This window comes from Mustela erminea, chromosome 16, assembly GCF_009829155.1.
Source record: "Mustela erminea isolate mMusErm1 chromosome 16, mMusErm1.Pri, whole genome shotgun sequence".
NCBI classification, from domain to species: Eukaryota; Metazoa; Chordata; class Mammalia; order Carnivora; family Mustelidae; genus Mustela; species Mustela erminea.
Window position 1 is genome coordinate 29,381,962 of NC_045629.1, and position 20,020 is coordinate 29,401,981.

Here is a 20,020-nt window from a genome sequence, read left to right on the forward strand (position 1 = left end):
TTAAAACTCTTCCTGTGATTGCTTAACTGTGGCCAGTCTTTAGCAATCATATATTTTAGAATGCAAACTTGCCACATAGTTTCAGGGTAAAAGAACATTTAGTAATCATTCCCTTCAATTTCATTAAATGTTACTTGATGCTAACAGCATCAGTACCTTGGAACACATAGGCATCCATCTTGTTCTTCTGTTCCGTGACAGTGATATAAGTGTGACATTTGCAATAAAGGCAACATTCTACAGAATGTTCATTTACTTTCTTTTTCATTTTAACAAAAATGTTTATTAAGTGCCTCCTAGACTTAGAGAATGTTCTATGGGCTGGATACATAATAGTGAAAATACAGATGAGATCCTTGAAACTGAAGGTATATTCAGTGCTGCTATAGTATCAGAAATATGGATCTACATAAAGAAAGGAAGGGCATAAGAGAAGGAGTAAGTGAAGTTAAAATAAAATATTTTATTTTTCTTGTTCCATATTAATATAACAAGCAACAGTTTCTTCAAAATAAGAATTGCAAAACTATTAATAATTATCTATGCTTATGTATATTTTATATTTGTTTATTTATATGTTTATGTATGTTCACATGTAATTGAAATTAATGGCAGTAAAAATACATGAGGCTGGGGAAAAGAATTAGAACCATTTTGTTATTATAAAGTATTCACATTACCTGTAAGTGGTATACTATTATTTGAAATGAACTTGGGCAACTGCTAAAAAGAGTAAAAAAAGAAGTATAACTGAATGCCAAAGAAGGAGAGAAAAAGGAATAGCATTAAATGTTTAAATAAAATCACAAAAAGCAGAAAAACAAAGAACTGGGGCAACAAAGAGAATAATAATATTAATCCAAATATATAAAAATCATTTTGAATTCCAACGGTTTACAAATAGAGAATAATAACATGATAAATATTAACTTAAATATATAAAAATCATGAGTATCAGTGGTTTAAATATGCAAATTAAAAGACAAAGATTGTCAGAGTGGATCAAAAAACAAGTATCGGGGCACCTGGGTGGCTCAGTGGGTTAAAGCCTCTGCCTTCGGCTCAGGTCATGATCCCAGGGTCCTGGGATTGAGCCCCGCATCAGGCTCTCTGCTCAGCAGGGAGCCTGCTTCCCCCTCTCTCTGCCTGCCTTCTGCCTACTTGAGATCTGTCAAATAAATAAATAAAATCTTTAAAAAAAAAGTATCAAACTATATGCTATCTATGAGAAACCCACTTTAAATACAGAGACATATAGATTAAAAGTAAATGTATGAAGAAAGATATAGCATGCTAATAGTAATCTAAAGAAATTAGTAGTATCTATATTAATTTTGGAAAGAGCAGACTTCAGAGTAAAAAAGATATCAGGGATGAAGAACAGCATTACATGATGATAAAGGGGTCAATTCTTCAGAAGACACATTATCCTTAGTGTACATGTGCCTAACAACAGAGTATCAAAATACATGAGGCAAAACTGATAGAACTGTGAGAAGAAATAGATGAATCTCCTATTACAGTTGGAGACTTCTTCAGCATCCCTCTATCAGAAATGTACAGACCAGCAGACAGAAAATCAGTAAGGATATAGTTGAACTCAACAATACCATCAATCAACTTGATCTAATGGATATCTATAGACTACTTTATCCAACAACAGCAGAATACATATTCTTCCTAAGCTAACATGAAATATTCAACAAGATAGATTACATTCTTAACAAACTTTAACAATATTAGAAAAACATAAATCATACAATGTCTGCTCTCAGAAATAAATAACAGAAAGATAGCTGGAAAATCCCCAAATACTTGGAGAGTAAAAACCAAACTTCTAAACACCACATGGATCAAAGAGAAACCTCAAGAAAAATCTAAAAATATTTCAAACTAAATGAAAATGAAAACACAACTTGTAAAAATTTGTGGGATGTACAAAAGCAGTGCTTAGAGGAAAATTAATAGCATTGAATGCATATTTCTAAAAAGAAAGGTTTAAAGTCTATAACCTAATATCCCACCATAGGCAGCTAGGAAGGGTGAGGGGGAGGCAAATTAAATCCAAAGCAAGGAGAAGAAAAATATAATAAAAATTATAGCAGAAATCAATAAAATTAAAAATAGGAAATCAATAGAGAAATTCAAATAAACAAAAAGCTGGTTCTTTGAAAAGATGAAAGAAACTGATAATGCCCTAGAGAGGCTAAGAAAAAAAAGAGCAAGAATATATATTATTCATATCAGTAATGACAGAGGGGTCATCACTACAGATCCCATGGACATTAAAAGGATGATTAAGAAATAGTGTGAACAACTCTATGTTCACAAAATTCATAACTAGGTGAAATAGACTGATTCTTTGAAAGGCACAATCTACTCAGTCTCATAGGACAAGAAATAGACAATCTAAATAAGCCTATATCTATTAATGAATGTATAAAGAACTGCTCCTAAAACTTGAGAATAAGAAAATAAACAACATAATTAGAAAATGAGCCAAAGCCTTAATTCATACACTTCACAAAAGATGTATAGATGACAAATTATAAGCATATGAAAAGATACTCCATGTCATATGTCATCAGGGGTATGCAAATTAAAACAATAGTGAGATAGCACTACACAGCCATTTAGAATAGCAAAAATCTAGGGGCGCCTGGGTGGCTCAGTGGGTTAAGCTGCTGCCTTCGGCTCAGGTCATGATCTCGGGGTCCTGGGATCGAGTCCCGCATCGGGCTCTCTGCTCAGCAGGGAGCCTGCTTCTTTCTCTCTCTCTGCCTGCCTCTCCATCTACTAGTGATTTCTCTCTGTCAAATAAATAAATAAAATCTTTAAAAAAAAAAAAAGAATAGCAAAAATCTAGAACACTGGTAATACCATATCCTGGTGAGGAGCTGCAACAAAAACTCTCATTCATTGTTGGTGAAAATGAAAAATAGAATGGCCATTTTGGAACATAGTTTGCCAGTTTCTTATAAAACTAAATACACTTTTACCACACAATCCAGCATTCATGCCCCTTGGTATTTACCCAAAGGAGTTGGAAAATTATGTCCACATAAAAACTGCCACACAGATGTTATAGCAGCTGTATTCGTAATTGTCAAAACTGGAATCTGCAAAGATGTCCTTCATTAGGTGAATGTATAAATAAATGGTAGAATATCCAGACAATGAAATATTCAGTGCTATAAAGTCATGAAGAGACATGGAAGAAACTTAAATGTATATTGCTAAATGAAGGAAGAAAACCTGAAAATTTTACATATTATATGATTCCAAATATATAGCATTTTGGAAAAGGAAAATTCAGAAAGAGACAAGTAAAAAGTCTTTTTAGGTGTTGAGAAGGAGAGATGGTTACACAGAGAACAGGTGATTTTTAGTGCGTGAAACTGTTCTGTATGAAACTATAATGATGGAAACATATCATTACACATTTGTCAAAACTCATAGGATGAACAACCCCAAGAATTAAATAAACTATGAACTTTGGATGATTATGATGCATCAATATAGGTTCATCAGTTTTAACCACTGTACTTCCCTGGTGGGGGATGTTAATAACAACAGCAGCTCCGCATGTGTGGAGGAAGAGGATAGATGAGAAATCTCTTATTTTCTGCTCAGTATTGCTGTGATCTTGAAACTGCTATAAAATATGAAGTCTATCTAAAAATAGAACACAAAGAAAGGGCCTTATCCAAAAAACAGAAACTCAACTATGAACACTAAGAACCCCCCCCCCAAAATTAAGGAAAAAGTATTGGAAACAGTAGTCAAACATACAATAAAATGCTTTTGCTGGAGAAAATTTGCAGTAGAGAAGGGCTCTACCTTTTCCATGCAAATAGGATACTGGTAGAACATTTGAGATGAGATCATGGAATCACTGTAGATTTGACATCCTTCAGAAGGGGCTTCCTTCAGTGCAGATGAGCTGATCTTTACTACCTTGGAGACAAATAGAACAAATAGCAGTGATCTTAGGAGACAGTACCATTCTAGTATTCATCAGCAACACCTTGTGATGGCAAAAAGCAGTGGCGGGAATAACAGTTCAAGAATGAAATAAACCAGAATCCTATGCTTCTAGACACAGTCACATAGTCCTGGCTGAAATCTGTGTGTGCCTCTGGTTTCTTAGACAAAACAAGGTAAAAGGATAAAGAATAATGGGGAAAGAAGAGAGTGAAACCACCCATATGACCAGTGTACACTTGAACATGTTAATTAACAGACTCCAAGAAGATATAATCCTTCTTGATTAAAAGTCCATATTACATTGATGTGGAATCAGTCCATTGCTCTTTGTTTTGTTTTGTCATCAAGTTTAGATGTGTGAGACTCTAAGTCTGTTTTGAATACATAGAAAAGTAATTGCCAGGGCCTCCTAGGTGGCCAGTCGGTTAAGCATCCAACTGTTGATTTCAGCTCAGGTCATGATCTCAAGATTGTGAGATCTAGTGAGGAGTCTGCTTGACATTCTCTCCCTCTTCCTTGTCTCTCCCCCAGCTTATAATCCTTCTCTTTCTCTCGTTCTCAAATAAATAAATAAATCTTTAAAAAATAAGGAAAAGTAATTGCCAGTAGGCTGAGTCACTAAGCATATATTTAGATTTAATGTAGAAAGTAAAAATTAAATTAATAAAATCCAGAAAACAAAATGTCAAGGAGCCACTTAAAATGGAAACATAGAACAAAAATAAAAAAGATAAAAGTGATACAGCCCAATCCAAATATATGGTAATAAGTGAAATCAATCAAAATCTAAATATATACCGATTTAAGCATCTAAAATAAAATAAAAAGACTTAAAAATGACAATGGTAAGAGATATGTCAAACTAAGGTAAAATTAAAGCAAGGTGTAAGGGATAGTAAAATTTCAGGTCCAAAGAATTAATGGAACAAGAAGGTTATTTTCTGCGGATGAACACTTAATGCCTATAATTTGTATAGAATATGATAGCATTGAACTTATATGTGCTAAGTACCACTGCATCACTGTTACAAAATAGGGGAATACTAGGAGAAATTATATAAGTAAAAATTTTATGGGAGAATTTTTATATCATGTGCTCACTTTCTAGTAGACTGAATGGACAAAATATAATTAAAGACAGAAATGAATGATGTAATTGTTAAGGTATAACACATATATATATCAAACTTTTTAATCTGCAAACCCTCCTAAGTGTTCATAAACATTTATAAAACAAATCATATGCCAGACCATAGTAAAAATTAATTAACTTCAAAAGTTATAAATGGGAAGGGTTACATTTTTTGCAAGCACAACAAAAAACAACACAACAAAACAAAAAGATTTATTTAACCTCTAAGTGTTTTCAAGCAGCAAGAGTACCCTTGGTAGGTGAACATATGCAGCTCATTTGGGAGACTAGCTCAAAAGGCTTTAAACTGAGAAAGTAATTATTGCATACATACATTTACTAAATATCTGAAAGTCACATCCTTATGAGTAATTTCTACACTTTTGTTTTTTTTCTTGTTTTGTTTTGTTTTGTTTTGTTTTTAAAGATTTTATTTATTTATTTGACAGACAGAGATTACAAGTAGGCAGAGAGGCAGGCAGAGAGAGAGGAGGAAGCAGGGTCCCTGCTGAGCAGAGAGCCCCATGCGGGGCTCGATCCCAGAACCCTGGGATCATGACCTGAGCCGAAGGCAGAGGCTTTAACCCACTGAGCCACCCAGGCGCCCCTACACTTTTGTTTTTATGTGTCTGTCCTTATCAAATGTAAGTGTTGCTATCTGTCCTTAATGTATTTTTAATGTTTGCTTTCTAGCTTAATATCTATTCTGTTCCATCCCAGATAATTTAACGTATACTCATATCATCAGGATGGTTTTTTATCTGTTATCTATATGCCCCAGTCTAGAGTTAGTCACCAAATGTACTGATTGCCCTTTTCCATCAGGCACAGTGCTAAATAGTTTGTTAAAGAAATGAATAAAACATGGGCTAAGCAGAATGGCATGTACAATCTCTTCCTGAAATATTGTAGCAGAAACATATGCCTTGAGTCTTGTGGGATTTGGGAGGTTGTCTGAGTATTGTGAACCAGTGGTCATGGACTCAAGGAGGCAAGAAAAATGCCAACCAAGAGACAATGGGTAAATAGAGAAGTAAGAAGGAATAATGTAGCTTGGGAAAAGAAGTGAGGCACAGAAGGGACTGGATGTTCAAAAGCAGACCCTCCATGGCTTTACACCATCACTACAGTCAAACACAGGGTGTCTGCAGAAGAACAGCAACGGACGGAGCTTCACTGAAACTCTTCAGGAACATTCCTGAAAACACTCAGTCTAGCATACTCTGGATGTATTTTTAAAATAGTAATAATTAATTTTAATAGTAATAATAATTTTATAATAATTTTAAATATTCATTCAATCTTTATCATGATTCCAAGTTCAATTTTGGCTTTTTATTTTACCCTTTTGCAACTGCACATTCAAATTTCTGTGTCTGCCCATTTGTGTGGTTACTCATTTACTCATTCATTTACTGAACAATTGGTGAAGCACTTCCCATGGAACGAGAATTGAGGAGATGATTTTTGAAGGTGAATACAAACTGACATTCCTCCAGTGTTCCATTTCTCTTTTGAGTCTAGTTATTTATTGTCTGAAGGCTTCCCAAGGAGTTACAAACATTGCAAAGTTAGTACCAAATGAAATAACTTTGATATAATTAATGAAGAAAATATATCCCAAATAAAACATTAGGGTAGGTGAGGGGGAAAAAAAAAAAAAAAAAACAGCTGAATTTTCCATATTTCTTGCTAGTTTAGGTATCACTAGTCTAAGCCTAAATTGCCATGTCAGTAAAATGCCTTTCTTTTCTTCATATTAGTTATTATATATTATTATGGCCCAATGACTCTGTTTCCTCACATTATTTAAGAAACAGAATGCGTTTAGATCAAATACGAATTTTTGCTGTTGCTCCTGAGGTAATACATGCGAGCATTTACCCCTTCTCCCTGCACCTAAGGAAGGAAATGTATCAGATGTAGAGTATTATCTGAGTAAAGGCTTCTTACATCTGGAGAAGTATAGAGCAGAACCACAAACACTAAGAGCTTTTTCAGAAGACAGCCTTCAACATATAGAGAAGTCGATAGACTGGATGGGGCTCAGGAAAACCTCTATGTACAACAGGACGTATGAGGAAGTTGGTGCCAATATCATCAAAAATGATGTAGTTAGAACGTAGTTAGAACTGGATTGCATGGTCCTCAAATTAACTGAGTTATTAAAATGTAGACTGACCACGATGTTTTTTCACAATCATTATCTTTAGATAGGCATTTAGTTTTATGAGCCAATCAGAATGATCTCTCCTCTCCAAATAGCCAAGGCCTTCTAATGTTCTAAAAAAACAAAACAAAACAAAACAAAACAAAAAACAGCCACTCTTCTGCGTCTTACTGAGAGGTTTGCTGTGCGCTTAATTGGAGGTGTGGTATAATAAAATCGCTTCACCAGATGACTTACCAACTTCTGCCTTTTTTTTGAAGGTTCACATGCCAGATGCACTTAAATTCTGTCCGTGGCACATGGCCTTGCAAATTGTAAACCTACCTAAAAGAAAATATTGGAGCCCAATTTATAACTACACCTTAAAGAATACTGCCGTTTATCGCCTCTCCTTCCCCCCATCCGTGCTTTTCATGTGTTCTAAAGATTCAGATTCTCAGTATTCTCCCAAAGGGTTGAGGATTATTTGAGGCTGCCTAATAGGAGGTATTCAAACAAGATACATATATATGTATATATATATATTTTTTTAAATCATGGGTTTTGCATCATACAGGGGCCAACTGCACTACCTTTCCAGGGAAAGGATACTTTTCTGTAACATTTAGCCAGTGTGCTACATATCTGCCAACAACACTGCTAAAAAGTCTCACTTTCAAGGGGAAGAGAGAGAGAAAGAGAGAGAGAGTCATTTCCAATCAAGCATCATTAAATTTTCTACCTTGAGATTGTCAAGACCGTGCTATAATGATCAATTACATATAGCAAATCACCTTTACCATACTCTGTACGGTATGAGTTTTATAGTTCCTAAGTCATCATTTGTTGTCGTTGTTACACCATCAAATGTCCATTTATGATTAAGATGGCATTAGGAATGCATTCAGAAGTTGTGGATAATTAAGTACAATGGAGATTGAAATTGGAAGTGGAAAACATTCAAACCAAGATTCTAGTCCGAGTATTGTGGAAATGACTTGATCTGAGTATGTAGGGCCAATATCCCCTGAACTGTCATATTAGTGTCCCACGCTGATTAACACTTCCTAAAAACTTAATCCCATCAGAAATCTTAAGGTAGAGGGGAGCTTAATTGTCTCTTGAAAGTCTGGTACCTTTCACCTGCACATAAGACAGCCATGATGATTTTCTTTTAAACCAGCAAGAGGGACAGAGAAAGAAAATCAGCCAGAAGTATTTGTCGGCAAGATTCCTTAATGTCCGTTTCAAAAGTCACAGATTACAGTTTAAAATGGAAGTCCCCTTTTGAACAAAGAAGGAAAGGTTATGAGAAAATACAGTTTGCCATTATTGATGTACAAAGCCAGCTCTGATTGCCTCTGTCCTGTAGCTCCCCCACATGCACCACTTGGATATTGCCTAAATCTCTGGAAATGAAAGAGAGGAGCTTCTGTCAGAGCGCTCCCCGCTGCGGCTATGAGAACCCAGCTCGCAGAGCATCACATCCAACCTGTTTTTCTCATTGCACATACTTTATAGACTGCTTGTCAGGTGGTCTCTGTGTGGTTTGCTCAGGTAATCCTAGAAACATGTAAAAGTCATACAAATTATAATTTAAGAAAAGGAAATAAAGTCAATTGACCATTGATTGTTCTTTCCTCTTATCCCAGAACCTGGTAAGAGCATCCAAGTGTAATGATTGTGAACTCAAAGAATTTCTGTCTCACTGCACTTTATCTTTGCTGGTAATGAAGTTAGTGGTTTCAACTTTAGTCTCTCTGTCTTTTTCTTTCTCTCTCCCCTTCTGTCTTTCCAAAGGCCACCTCCATGAAAGACAAAGAGTAATTATGCTGTTTTAGCCCAACAGTCAGCCTTCTTTCTGTCCTTATCCCTTAGTAAATGAGGGAACGCACTAAAGACACAGAAGCAGGCTACTTAGAGAGCGAAATTTAAAATTTTGCTTGAAAAAGCATCAATATAAAGAATAGAGCTGACCTGAGTTTTAGGAATATAATCATTTCCTGATCATCTGTTGCTAATAACAGAGTAGTATTTATACTTTATGTCCTAGTTTGTCCCAGTGGGTGACCACCTCCTATAACCACACCCTTTTCTGTTCGGGTTGCAGAAAAATATTAACTTGTGTGAAACGTCCTGCTCTTAGACTGTTAAGGGATATGGGATGTTTCCTCTGGTATTCTGTGCTGGACACTGGCACAGAGGGCTTGAGAAGCCTTTGCATTTATATAGATTTCTCCAGCCCCTTTTCTTCTGTATGTCACTATTCATTCCTAAGCGTATTCATCTACATTTTGTTAATTGTGATTTAAAATTCCATCTTAAAAGATGTACATCTATACTACAGTAATTTTGAAGGCAAGCTGTTATTTCATTGGATTGTCACTCTTTCCAGAAATCAAACCCTCCCTGTCACGTATAAATAGATTGCTTGATATACATGCAATATCCTGTTGGTGTCATGCACTCTTTTCTTTAATCTGACTGACATGGCACATAATAAAATGCTCACTTCAATATATGTCTGTTGCATTTTGCCTAATTCTGGGCTTAGTTTAATATTAGTCATGAATATTTCCTCCAACTAGATGGGAATTTGAATCTGTATAAAAGCACAGTTTATGTTCATGCTAAAGCACAAGCTTCAACCTTATTCTTTATTGCTGACTCCGTTTGTGATGAATTAAGTCATCTCAAGGAAAGACCTGAAAGCAACAGGGACCAGAACTGTTATCTTTATCCAAGAGTCAGGTGCAGGGTGAGGAGGTGAAATTCAGCTGCTGTGCTTTACTTTCCCTGAGCTTCAGAGCCGAGAGTTGGAGGGAGCTGCTCGGTGGGAGGAAATAACAACAGATGAAACCATATTATATCTCTGGACTCCTTTTAGGCTAAGAAGCCACAGTAGACACAAATGCCAAGATAATGTTATATTTATTTTATATTCCTTTCTATCATAAGTAGGGACGAGTTCGTTATCATTTCTTATTTGTATTTTACGTATCAAATTTAATTAATGGAAGAAGAAAAGTCATTACAGTGATATGTATGTGAGTGTGTGCATCAATGTACACATGTCCCCACACCCAAAACATGTAAACACGTACATTTGTGTAAGCAGATGCGGCGGTGCCGATGGGATTTTATCAGTTTAGGTTCTAATAACTTGAGAAAATTTTCTTCCCGGATTAAAATAATTGTAAAATATTTTGAAATTTTTCTTGACCCTCTCAAATTTATCAAGAAAAACAATTCATGCTCCTTTTCTCTGTTACCTTCTATTTTGTAAATGTGTATTACGTGTTAACAGCTGTAATAGTGGGTTAATATTCCTTATTTTTTTTGCATCCTCTGTTTCAAGATGGCAATGCCATATTTAATATGAGAATCCACAGGTCAGTTGGCTTGTATATGGGGCTGTGATATTCCTACGCAGGGAGAGTCTCTAAACAGAAAGATACCTAAATAGAAAGCTATCCAGTAAGAAACATCCCATTATAAAGTGACTTTCTATCATAAGGATTTAAAAATCTTACAGGGCCAAACATGTTCTTCATGAGCACCATAATGTACATTAAGTGTTCCTCTGCAAATAACAAGAGAGGTTTCAAAGAGTGCTGCCCACCTCCTCTAAAATTAGAACGGATTTTTTTGTGTTTGTGTCACTCTAGTGTTTGTATGGATATATGTATGTATCTGTCTTGTTTCTGGACATCTCTCCTCTCCTTAGCAGTTCTGCTGTTGTATATTTTTTTTTCTTGTGGCTCTATGAGATATTTTGTTTCATAGTCTGTCTTGGAAACAAAAATTTACACCATTTCTACAAAGAAAGAGAGCACACATTGTTTGTACGATGGGCAGCGTGGACTCCCAATGGATGGAGACAATAGATAAAATGAACTACTGGCTAAAACAGATTAGATGCCAAACTCAGTTAGTCCTTGCCTAATTCTATAAAAGTATGTCAGTTAGGGACTTACTTGACCTAAGGAAAAAGCAAATCTCGAAACAATATCCGAGCTGATTACTTATTCAAACTGATTATGCTGCTGCCACTGCTCTGTTGAAACAAAATACAGTCATGTAAATTTAGCCCATTCCCTTGGCCAGCCTGCATAGAGAAACTGCCATTACAAGGTATTTTATTCAATGACACCGGCAACATAGAGCAGATTAATTACAAAACAGAACAGTGAAACAGAAATTATATCCTAGTTACAGCCATTTTCTGTAAGAATTTTGCATTGTCCTCACTGAGCGCTTCTGCTATGCTTGAAGAGTTTCGTGACACGGTTGTTCTGAAAATCTTAGGATCGTCTACAGCCATTAGCTTAATACCGTGAGTTTTATTAGATAATTACTTCTGTCACCAAAATGCTAGAAGATGGGACAGAACTAAAAAGTCAAATATTGGGGAGACAATGCAAAACTGATCCCCAGGAGTCCGAGTAACCAGGTCCCGGCGCAAGAAATATTGACCCGGTACGCTGGAATCCCTGCTCTGTGGGTAGATGCTATCATGCTCAAATCAGACGGTCCAAAGGGGAGGAGAGCCAAGTTTAGAATTGGAAATGGTCCTTCTCAGAACGATGCTGGGTCAAGTACGGCGTGCTCACTAACGTGGGTATGGAGTACAATATAGCAACTTGTATTTTGAAAAGCCAGGCACAGTCTCAGGTAAGCCTATTGTTCCCCAAAGGCCGTTCGCAGTTACTGTTAACACACTTCCCAGCTTTCACCAGAGCCTTCAGGAGCTGTGACAGTGCTTGTAAATGGGATGCTCACGACCAGTCTGTCTGCTTCTCAAGCATGTCAGGAAAGCCGGACACTATTAATAATACTAATGGAGAGATTATCTTTAGCTCTGATTTTTTTTTTCTCCTTTGAAAATAAAAGTGGGAGGTTTGTTTTAACACCCTGCCCTTTTCATAAAGGTTGTGGGAAGCAATTGAACCTCTCCGCAGAAACCTTCCTTTTCAAGTTTCCGCTTAATTAAAACACTGCATTTACTTGGTTATGAGTGAACTCTTCGCGAGAATATTTTGGAGCGATAAAACACAATGGTAATAAAATTAGCAGTAACCCTTTGTCAGAAGAAGAGCATATTTGTTCGACTGTATGGACAAAGGGACAATTATATACTTTTAAATGACCCATTAAAGAGGCAATGCTGTGCCTGGGATTCCTTATTACAAACGTCTCTTCGGCCAGGATACCATAAAGTCTATAGAATAGCCAATTAGATAGAATTAATGCACAAATTTCTGCAGAAAAATATGTAAGCAAAATACTTAAAACCATTCAGGAGTGGGCAAAATCAAGTTGCTAAGACAAAATAAATAACCTGGTGCTTTGCTACGCCGCTGTGGACCTCTGCTAAGCTGATAGGCTGTGCTCAACATAAACATGTTAAGTCCATGACAGCCAAGACCCTGCTCAAAAACGAAGGTCCTTTTTAAAAATGTGTTCCCCAAGTGCTTCCTCCCAATTTCAATTAAGTCTTGAAGATGGAAATATTTTTCATATTTTCATGAAACCGGGCATTACACAGAATACATATTTCAAGAATTTCATACTTTTTTGGCAGACCCACCTCCCCGAGCCCTTCTAATAAAGCTCACGATCCCCCCTGCACAAGAGCCATTTCATGCTCTTTCTCTTTTTTAGCCTTTTTAAAGCTAAAAGTTAAAACAAATCATTTTATAAGACCAAAGTAGGAAGGTCAAATTGTTTTCCTTTATCTGGAATGGTTACTGAACCCTGGTGTTTGTCTTCTACCCACGTTGGCATTCTGCCTGCCTTTCTCTTTTGTCATGGATTTTCAGCTATAAAGTGTGTTCGTCTTTAAAACTAAGCCTCCCTGTGTCATATGTGCAACCCTGCTCCATACAACCCAACACAACTTATCACACACTGACAGCTAATATTTAAAAGAGAACACACACGTATTTTGAGGTTTGATAACTGCTATCAATCTCGATAATGGGTATCCAATCCAAAATTGTGACAGATATCTAGTGGATTGAGCATCTACCATGAGCAGCTAATGCTGAAGTAAATGAATCAGTGAGGCAGCTACTTCACACCTATAATTAAAAACAAAACAAATAAATGCCACACAAATAAGAAAGCCAAAGAAATCTATGTCAGAGCTGCAAAATGCACCAAAGGGTGAAACGTACGGACACCGGTTTCTGATTTAGCTTTCTTGTCCTTTGATTTGCTTAAAATAGAATAGTGTGAGATTTTTCTAAAGATTTTTTTTAATGGTTAAAATTTCAGGATTTCCAGTTCAATTTGTCATTGCACCTTGTTTTCACAGGAACTGCCAGCAGAGATATAGTGGGCCCTGAAACAGCATGACTTTGATGCTTAGAAAATGCTCTCTTTTAACAAAGTAAATCAAGGTACAGTGACCTCCAAAAGCCAAATTGCAGAACAGAGCATAATGGGTAATGGTATGTAAATTGCCATGCATGCAATTGGGATGTCATTACAGCCAGACCAAATGGTGGTAGCTAATGACCTCGACATTTGATTTCTAGGTGCATTTTATTTTATTTTTTCCTGATTTGAAAATATATCTGTCCGAGACAGTAGCTTTAGCACACTGATGAGCCTGAATAAAGAGTGCGAATTTCTCTACAGTGACTATTGTGCCTTAAATCAACCGAATTTGAAGACAGTAGCAGAGTAGCCCTCAAATCACTCTCATGGATATATGTAATTTGTATGATATTAATCCTCATTTTCAACTTGAAAATAAATTTCCTTATAAAATTGTCCTCCTAAGGAAAATATGAGGCATAAATATTTGGTTTTGGCTTTGAAATTATTTAGGTGCGGAAAAGAGAAATGGGTATACAAATAAATATGCGTGTTCTGGCCTCAGAATGTCCATCCCACATTTAGTAGTAAATTATTTGGGGATTGAAAGGACTGTACTGTGTATCCTTAATAGCCATTTGTTCTAGGAAGTTCAGTTATTGAATATTGTGGCATCATTTCTGTACTGCAAATGAGTTTCACTGTACAGCTGGTTCGTTTTTGTTGAGGTGAAAATAAAATGAAAATGTTTCACTATGAAGTCTTCCCATAACTCTAGTTAGGATTTTAAAAATAAATCATAACAAGAGCTCCAAGAAAATATTTATTGCTCTTTCCAAGCATTAGGAGAAATGCTTGCTCTGGACCTGTCATTCAGAGCAAATCAAGATACTGCTGTTCAGACATTGCTAGAAGAATCACTAAAGCATTGCTGAGAATAACAGACCTGAAGAAAAGATCCAATTGTCTCTTAATTTATTAACAGTTTAAAGTATTTAGAACTGACTGATGTAAAGACGCACGAAGTAATTTTTACTGTGCTGTATCCTAGGGAAGTTCAAAATAGTTTTAAATTACTTTTTCATTAAGTTACATGATTTCTTAAATGATCAGATTACTTAGGTCACACTAGACCACCTCTCTAAAAATTACATTGTCATTCGTGTAGATTACTCAAAAATCTGTGTTTTTATCTTTCTGCCATATAAGTACTTTTTCAGATATAAAGGTCCTAGAGGAAATATCTATGCATACATGTATAGATACACACACACACACACACACACACACACTTTCTCTCTCTCTCTCTCTATCTCTCTCTCCATTTTAAGTATTCTTGCTTTTATTTTATTGCAGGTAATCAAATTGCTTAGGACGTCAACAAAAATACTACTAAGGTTTTTTTTTTTTTTCTTGTTAAATTGTCATTGGAACAAAATGTTACTTTCTTTTTTAATAATTGTAATCCATAGGTAAAATTTTATAGATGGCAAGAATGTCCATATTCTATACTGACTTCTATGCCTCATGTATGCTCACTTGGATTTATTTTATATCCCATTATTGGTTTAGTTCAAGACAAAATAAATTAAACAATGAATAGACTACAGATATTTCCCATGGGGTAAGGGCACTTGATTTTATTTTCCCCTCTTCCTACATAATATTGCAATAAGTGTCTTTTGAAACTTATAGCAAGCAGTCCATGTTACTGCTCTTTCTTTTATTCCCAAATACAGCATATGCATAGGTAGTGTTGGACATGAAGGCTTTTTCATTAAACATGTTTGCACATTAAAATTACTTGGGTAAAATTTTAAACACATTTTGGTTAACATAACCCATGTGTATTTCTGCAGCACCGATAATCCCCCTGCACACTTTCTCGGAAAGACTGTAACAAAGGAGCAGCAATACAAACCAGAGAACAATTCTGCTTGATTTTCCTTTGCAGTCATTTTATCAGGGACCAGGAATATTCCGCAGTGGTGCCCAGATGAAGGCTGCATGCATTCCCGAGCATTGCATTGTAGAAGAAAATGAAAAACCTAATAGCATTTTGACATATTCCAGTTAGGTTTTCCATTAAGAGAAAAAGGTGATATGTTCACACCATTTGTCAGGAAAAGAAGAAATGAAGAAAATGTTGACAATTTCATTACACTCTGGTTATGGGGTGATCTGAACTTACCTATTACAAGATAAAAAAAAAAAAACTATTCCAGATATTATTAGTCGAAAACATTATTGTTTATAGTTACTTTAACATGTGCCACAACTATAGAGTTGATATAACTGTATATGCTCAGATTTAAAGGGAGATATTTTATATCATTTACAACCTTGCTTAAAAATTTGTATCCTCTGAATGCCAGAGCATCACACCAAGTCACGCGTTGCCGGACATTTTGCTGATAAATCCAGCCCTGAAAAGAGGATGTACAAATACTATAAAAATGCTTCTAAGTATATCATTCTTTTCTTGACCTATGTATTTATTCAGGAGATATTTTCTCCATTTCTCATATTTTTTTTTGCTTGCATTATTGACTATAGGACTCCCGGATTTTCTGCTGAGAATATTTCCCTAGGGAGAACAGGTGCTGTCCATTTAAAATCAAAGTTAAAAAACTGAACATTTTTTCTAGGGTTCCAGAGAGACAAGTGTGCATTCAATCTGTGCAACTAGAAATTGAGGATTACACACAAAGATTTAGCTTTATTTATACTTCCTTGATTGATAAGCAGTAGCTGAACCATTAAGGCATTTCACAGGAAAGCACCTTTGTTGCATATATGCTAAAGCGTATTTACTAAAATATTATTTAGTTCTGTGGTTTTGGAAAGAAATTTATTTAAAAGGTCTCAGGTATAGATTTCAAAATACCAGAAGCATAAAGCTGCGTAAACATAAGAACTTTTTATCTCATTTTTAGTAAGTTGGCTAAGTGCTTTTACCTGAGTATAGCCAAGCATATTAATCATTTCTCTCTCTCTCTCTCTCTCTCTCTTTCACACACACACACACACACACACACACACACACACAAATGTCTAACAAATATTGCAGCATATGTGTACGAGGACTGAGGCTTGACTAGTGTAGAGAGCACAGAATGCTCTAGATGTATGACAACGAGCAAGAAGAGGCTGCTGGGTAGCCGAGAAAGAGCAGGGATGAAAAGAGGCATCAGAGGATGAGGCCTGGCAGGAAACTCAGGTGATACCGAGCTGACCTCCCTATCAGAACAGACTGTTGTATTCACGAGCACCAATATTATCTTCTTTTCATCACATTCGTGTGGCAAATCATATTCGTGTATTTACATTGTATTGGGTACTCGTGTGCTAAGGGCAATTATCAGACTCCACGGATTTCCTGTCAAGAGGGGAACTCGGAAGGCCACCTGGTTCGTTCGTAGCATTGAGGTGGGCTTCATGGGCCCCAGTCCGAAACCAAGTTCTCTTTGCCTGAAGAGGATGTTCTGAAATAAACCATGTCTTGTTTTCTGACCAGTTATGGAATGAGTTTTAAAATATTAACTTTTGTCCCAAAGTAAGACATCATTATTTCAAGTCAGCGTCAATTAACAACATTATATCATACCAGTTTAAAAACATATTAGCCACATAGAAAGTAGGAAGTTCAAATTTTTGAGACTGTGACAAGTATAATATGCACCCCATATGTAAACTCAATCCCTTGCTCCGCATCATAAGGGTGGTAAATGTTGATGCGCGTCTTGTCTTCCAGTTAAGCTGACCAGAATTCTGATCCTGGCCGGTACATTTCATTTCCTCCCATGGTACGATCTAGATTCCAATTTGCGAAAATGTAAACAAGCTTAGAAAAATTACTTTTTTCTTTTCTTTTCTTTTCTTTTTTTTTTTTTAAGATTTTATTTATTTATTTGACAGACAGAGATCACAAGTAGGCAGAGAGAGAGAGAGAGAGAGGAGGAAGCAGGCTCCCTGCTGAACAGAGAGCCTGATGCGGGACTTGATCCCAGGACCCCGAGATCATGACCCGAGCCGAAGGCAGCGGCTTAATCCACTGAGCCACCCAGGTGCCCAGAAAAATTACTTTTTTCTAATAAACAATTATAAAGAAGCTTCTATGGTAAAACTTATTTAAATATCTCTTAAACGTCTTCAATTAATGTCTGTGACATTCTTTTTTGTTTTTTGTTTTTACCTCTCTTTTTGTCCAAGTGAGTTTGCGTGAGAGTCAAGTGAAGCAATTAGAAGAAAACAAAAAAGGAGGAGAGGAGGCAAATGAAAGGAAGTTGGCATCAAGGAAGTCAGAGGGCAAATATTTATCACACCTTACCACCATTGATGTGGTGGGAGACAAAGTCTATCAGGCTCCATGACCTGACTTGAGGATTTTAATGTGCCCCTTTTTCCAAAACCTTCCTTTCCTAAAGGAACTAAAATATTGCACAGTCAGGACAAAATCCCATCATTGTGACAACATCCCCAATGTCCTTTCCTGATTTCTTGGCTGGATTTTGGGGGCTCTTATTATTTCAGAAGTTAGCTTGTGGGAGTCTCAATCGTTAATTTGAACACCTATTTAATTTATAGCACTTTTAGTTGAACTTGCTATGGTGCAAAGCTGCACTTGAACAAAGAGCCTTAGAAATAATTGTTAAATCCAGAGCTATTGCAAGAAGCTTGCTTTCAGACTATTCTAACTCTTGAAGCAAAGAAAGCAGTGAGAAAAAGCTAATCAAAGAGATTTCTCACAATTTGTGATTTTTTTTTTCAGAAAATAGATTCATCATTGTTCTGCTCTCAAACAGAGTCAGGGAAACAGAAGGAAAGAGATAGATACAGAGAAATGACACGTCTTAGAAATCCTTTCTGCAGAGAGAAATAAACAGCTAGTTCAAATAAACTAACTCCATTTTTGAGAATAAAATATGAGATCTAAACATGGTCCATGACATTACCAAGGATGTGTCATTGCACCTGGGTAGTCTTCAGAGTTTACTAGTTTCTGACTTTTGCCCCATCCACGGACAAAGCAAAAGTGAACTAAAGATGCCAGAATCACAAGAGGAGGATAAACTCCCCTCTCTCCTTTACTGTATCACTCTGGGGGTAGTCCAGCACATCTGCTTTGGGAGATATGGCCGCTGAGGGTGGATGGAAGTCCCAGACAAGACACAGCAATGGTCCCCATGATACCCTCCCTCATATCAATGCTGCGGAGACAAGCGCATTTCACACAAACTGGCAAAGTGATCTGTGACAATCAACATTAAGGAGAACTGGTATTTGTGGAGCATTCGGAAGTGTGTATGAAGGGTTTTTCTTAAACAGTATCTTTTTTCTCTGAAAAAAAGTCAATATTACTATCATTATTTTGCAGATGACCATATGAGAGTAAAGAATTTAAGTGAACCCAAGTTCAAATTCCAAACTTCTCCCATCACATTGCCTAGATACCCAGTTGTTCTTCTGAACCCCTGTCATCGTGGGTACTAAATTCTAGGAAAGCTGATGCCCTGTTTCTACGATCAATGAGAGGTAGTATAGCTCATGGAAAATTATCTTAAATGAATAGTACTTACTCAAACAGAATATTCCAGATTCTCAACATAAAAAATTTTGTGGAGAACCACATTGAAAGGCAATTGTAAGAAAGAGAGAATAATTTGTTGTATTTCTATTTTGTGGCAGACTGTTCTTCCCCATAATGTGTGAGTATCAGAATTTACATAGTCAATGTCTTTTGAGCCCCGGCTGATTTAAATATTTTTCTTTAGCAATATCTCAAGGGTTATTTAACTCCAGATTGCTTGTTTAAAAGACAACAAAGATTTACTAAAAATGCTCTATCTAAATAACATCACTAAAAAACTTTCTTCTTGGTCAAATCAAATGTAAATGGGGCACCTGGGTGACTCAGTCCTTTAGCGTCTCCCATTGCTTCAGGTCCTGATCCTGGGGTCCTGAGGTCAAGCCCCTGGGATCAAGCTCCTTCTCCCTGTAACCCTCCACCCCCTTAGGCTCTCTCTCACTCTCTCTCTCTCTCTCTCAAATAAGTAAATAAAATCTTCAAAAAATTAAGTAAACACATCAAATATAATACAGTTGTAACCAGCACTAGGTAATATAAAATTTAACCTCCAGCTCCTTCTCACTTAGTAACTAGTGAAAACTATAGCTAGAAATGGGCACAGGAGATATCTCTGTGAGGTCCTCTTTAAATTCTTTTTTTTTTTTTTTTTAATTAAAGTTTTCTGGATCACCATCAGTCAAAAAAAATCTTGTAAAGCATGAAAGAGAAGCAGTGGTCACAGCAGAAATTTTCCAAAGAAGGCAATAGCTGGTATATACCAGCCAGGGAGATAATAAGCCCCAAAACTATACTCCTATTTGCCACTGACTGTCACATCATTCCACAGTGGTGACAGGTA

General features: G+C 36.3%; 1 long non-coding RNA gene across 1 annotated transcript; it reads left to right on the forward strand.

Moving 5' to 3' along the window:
• Window positions 1–307: 307 nt before the first annotated feature.
• Window positions 308–16,986, forward strand: LOC116574802. Its single transcript, XR_004279491.1, has 3 exons — window positions 308–438; window positions 13,588–13,672; window positions 16,663–16,986. It is a non-coding gene; the product is annotated as an uncharacterized LOC116574802 (long non-coding RNA).
• The last annotated feature ends 3,034 nt before the right edge of the window (window positions 16,987–20,020 follow it).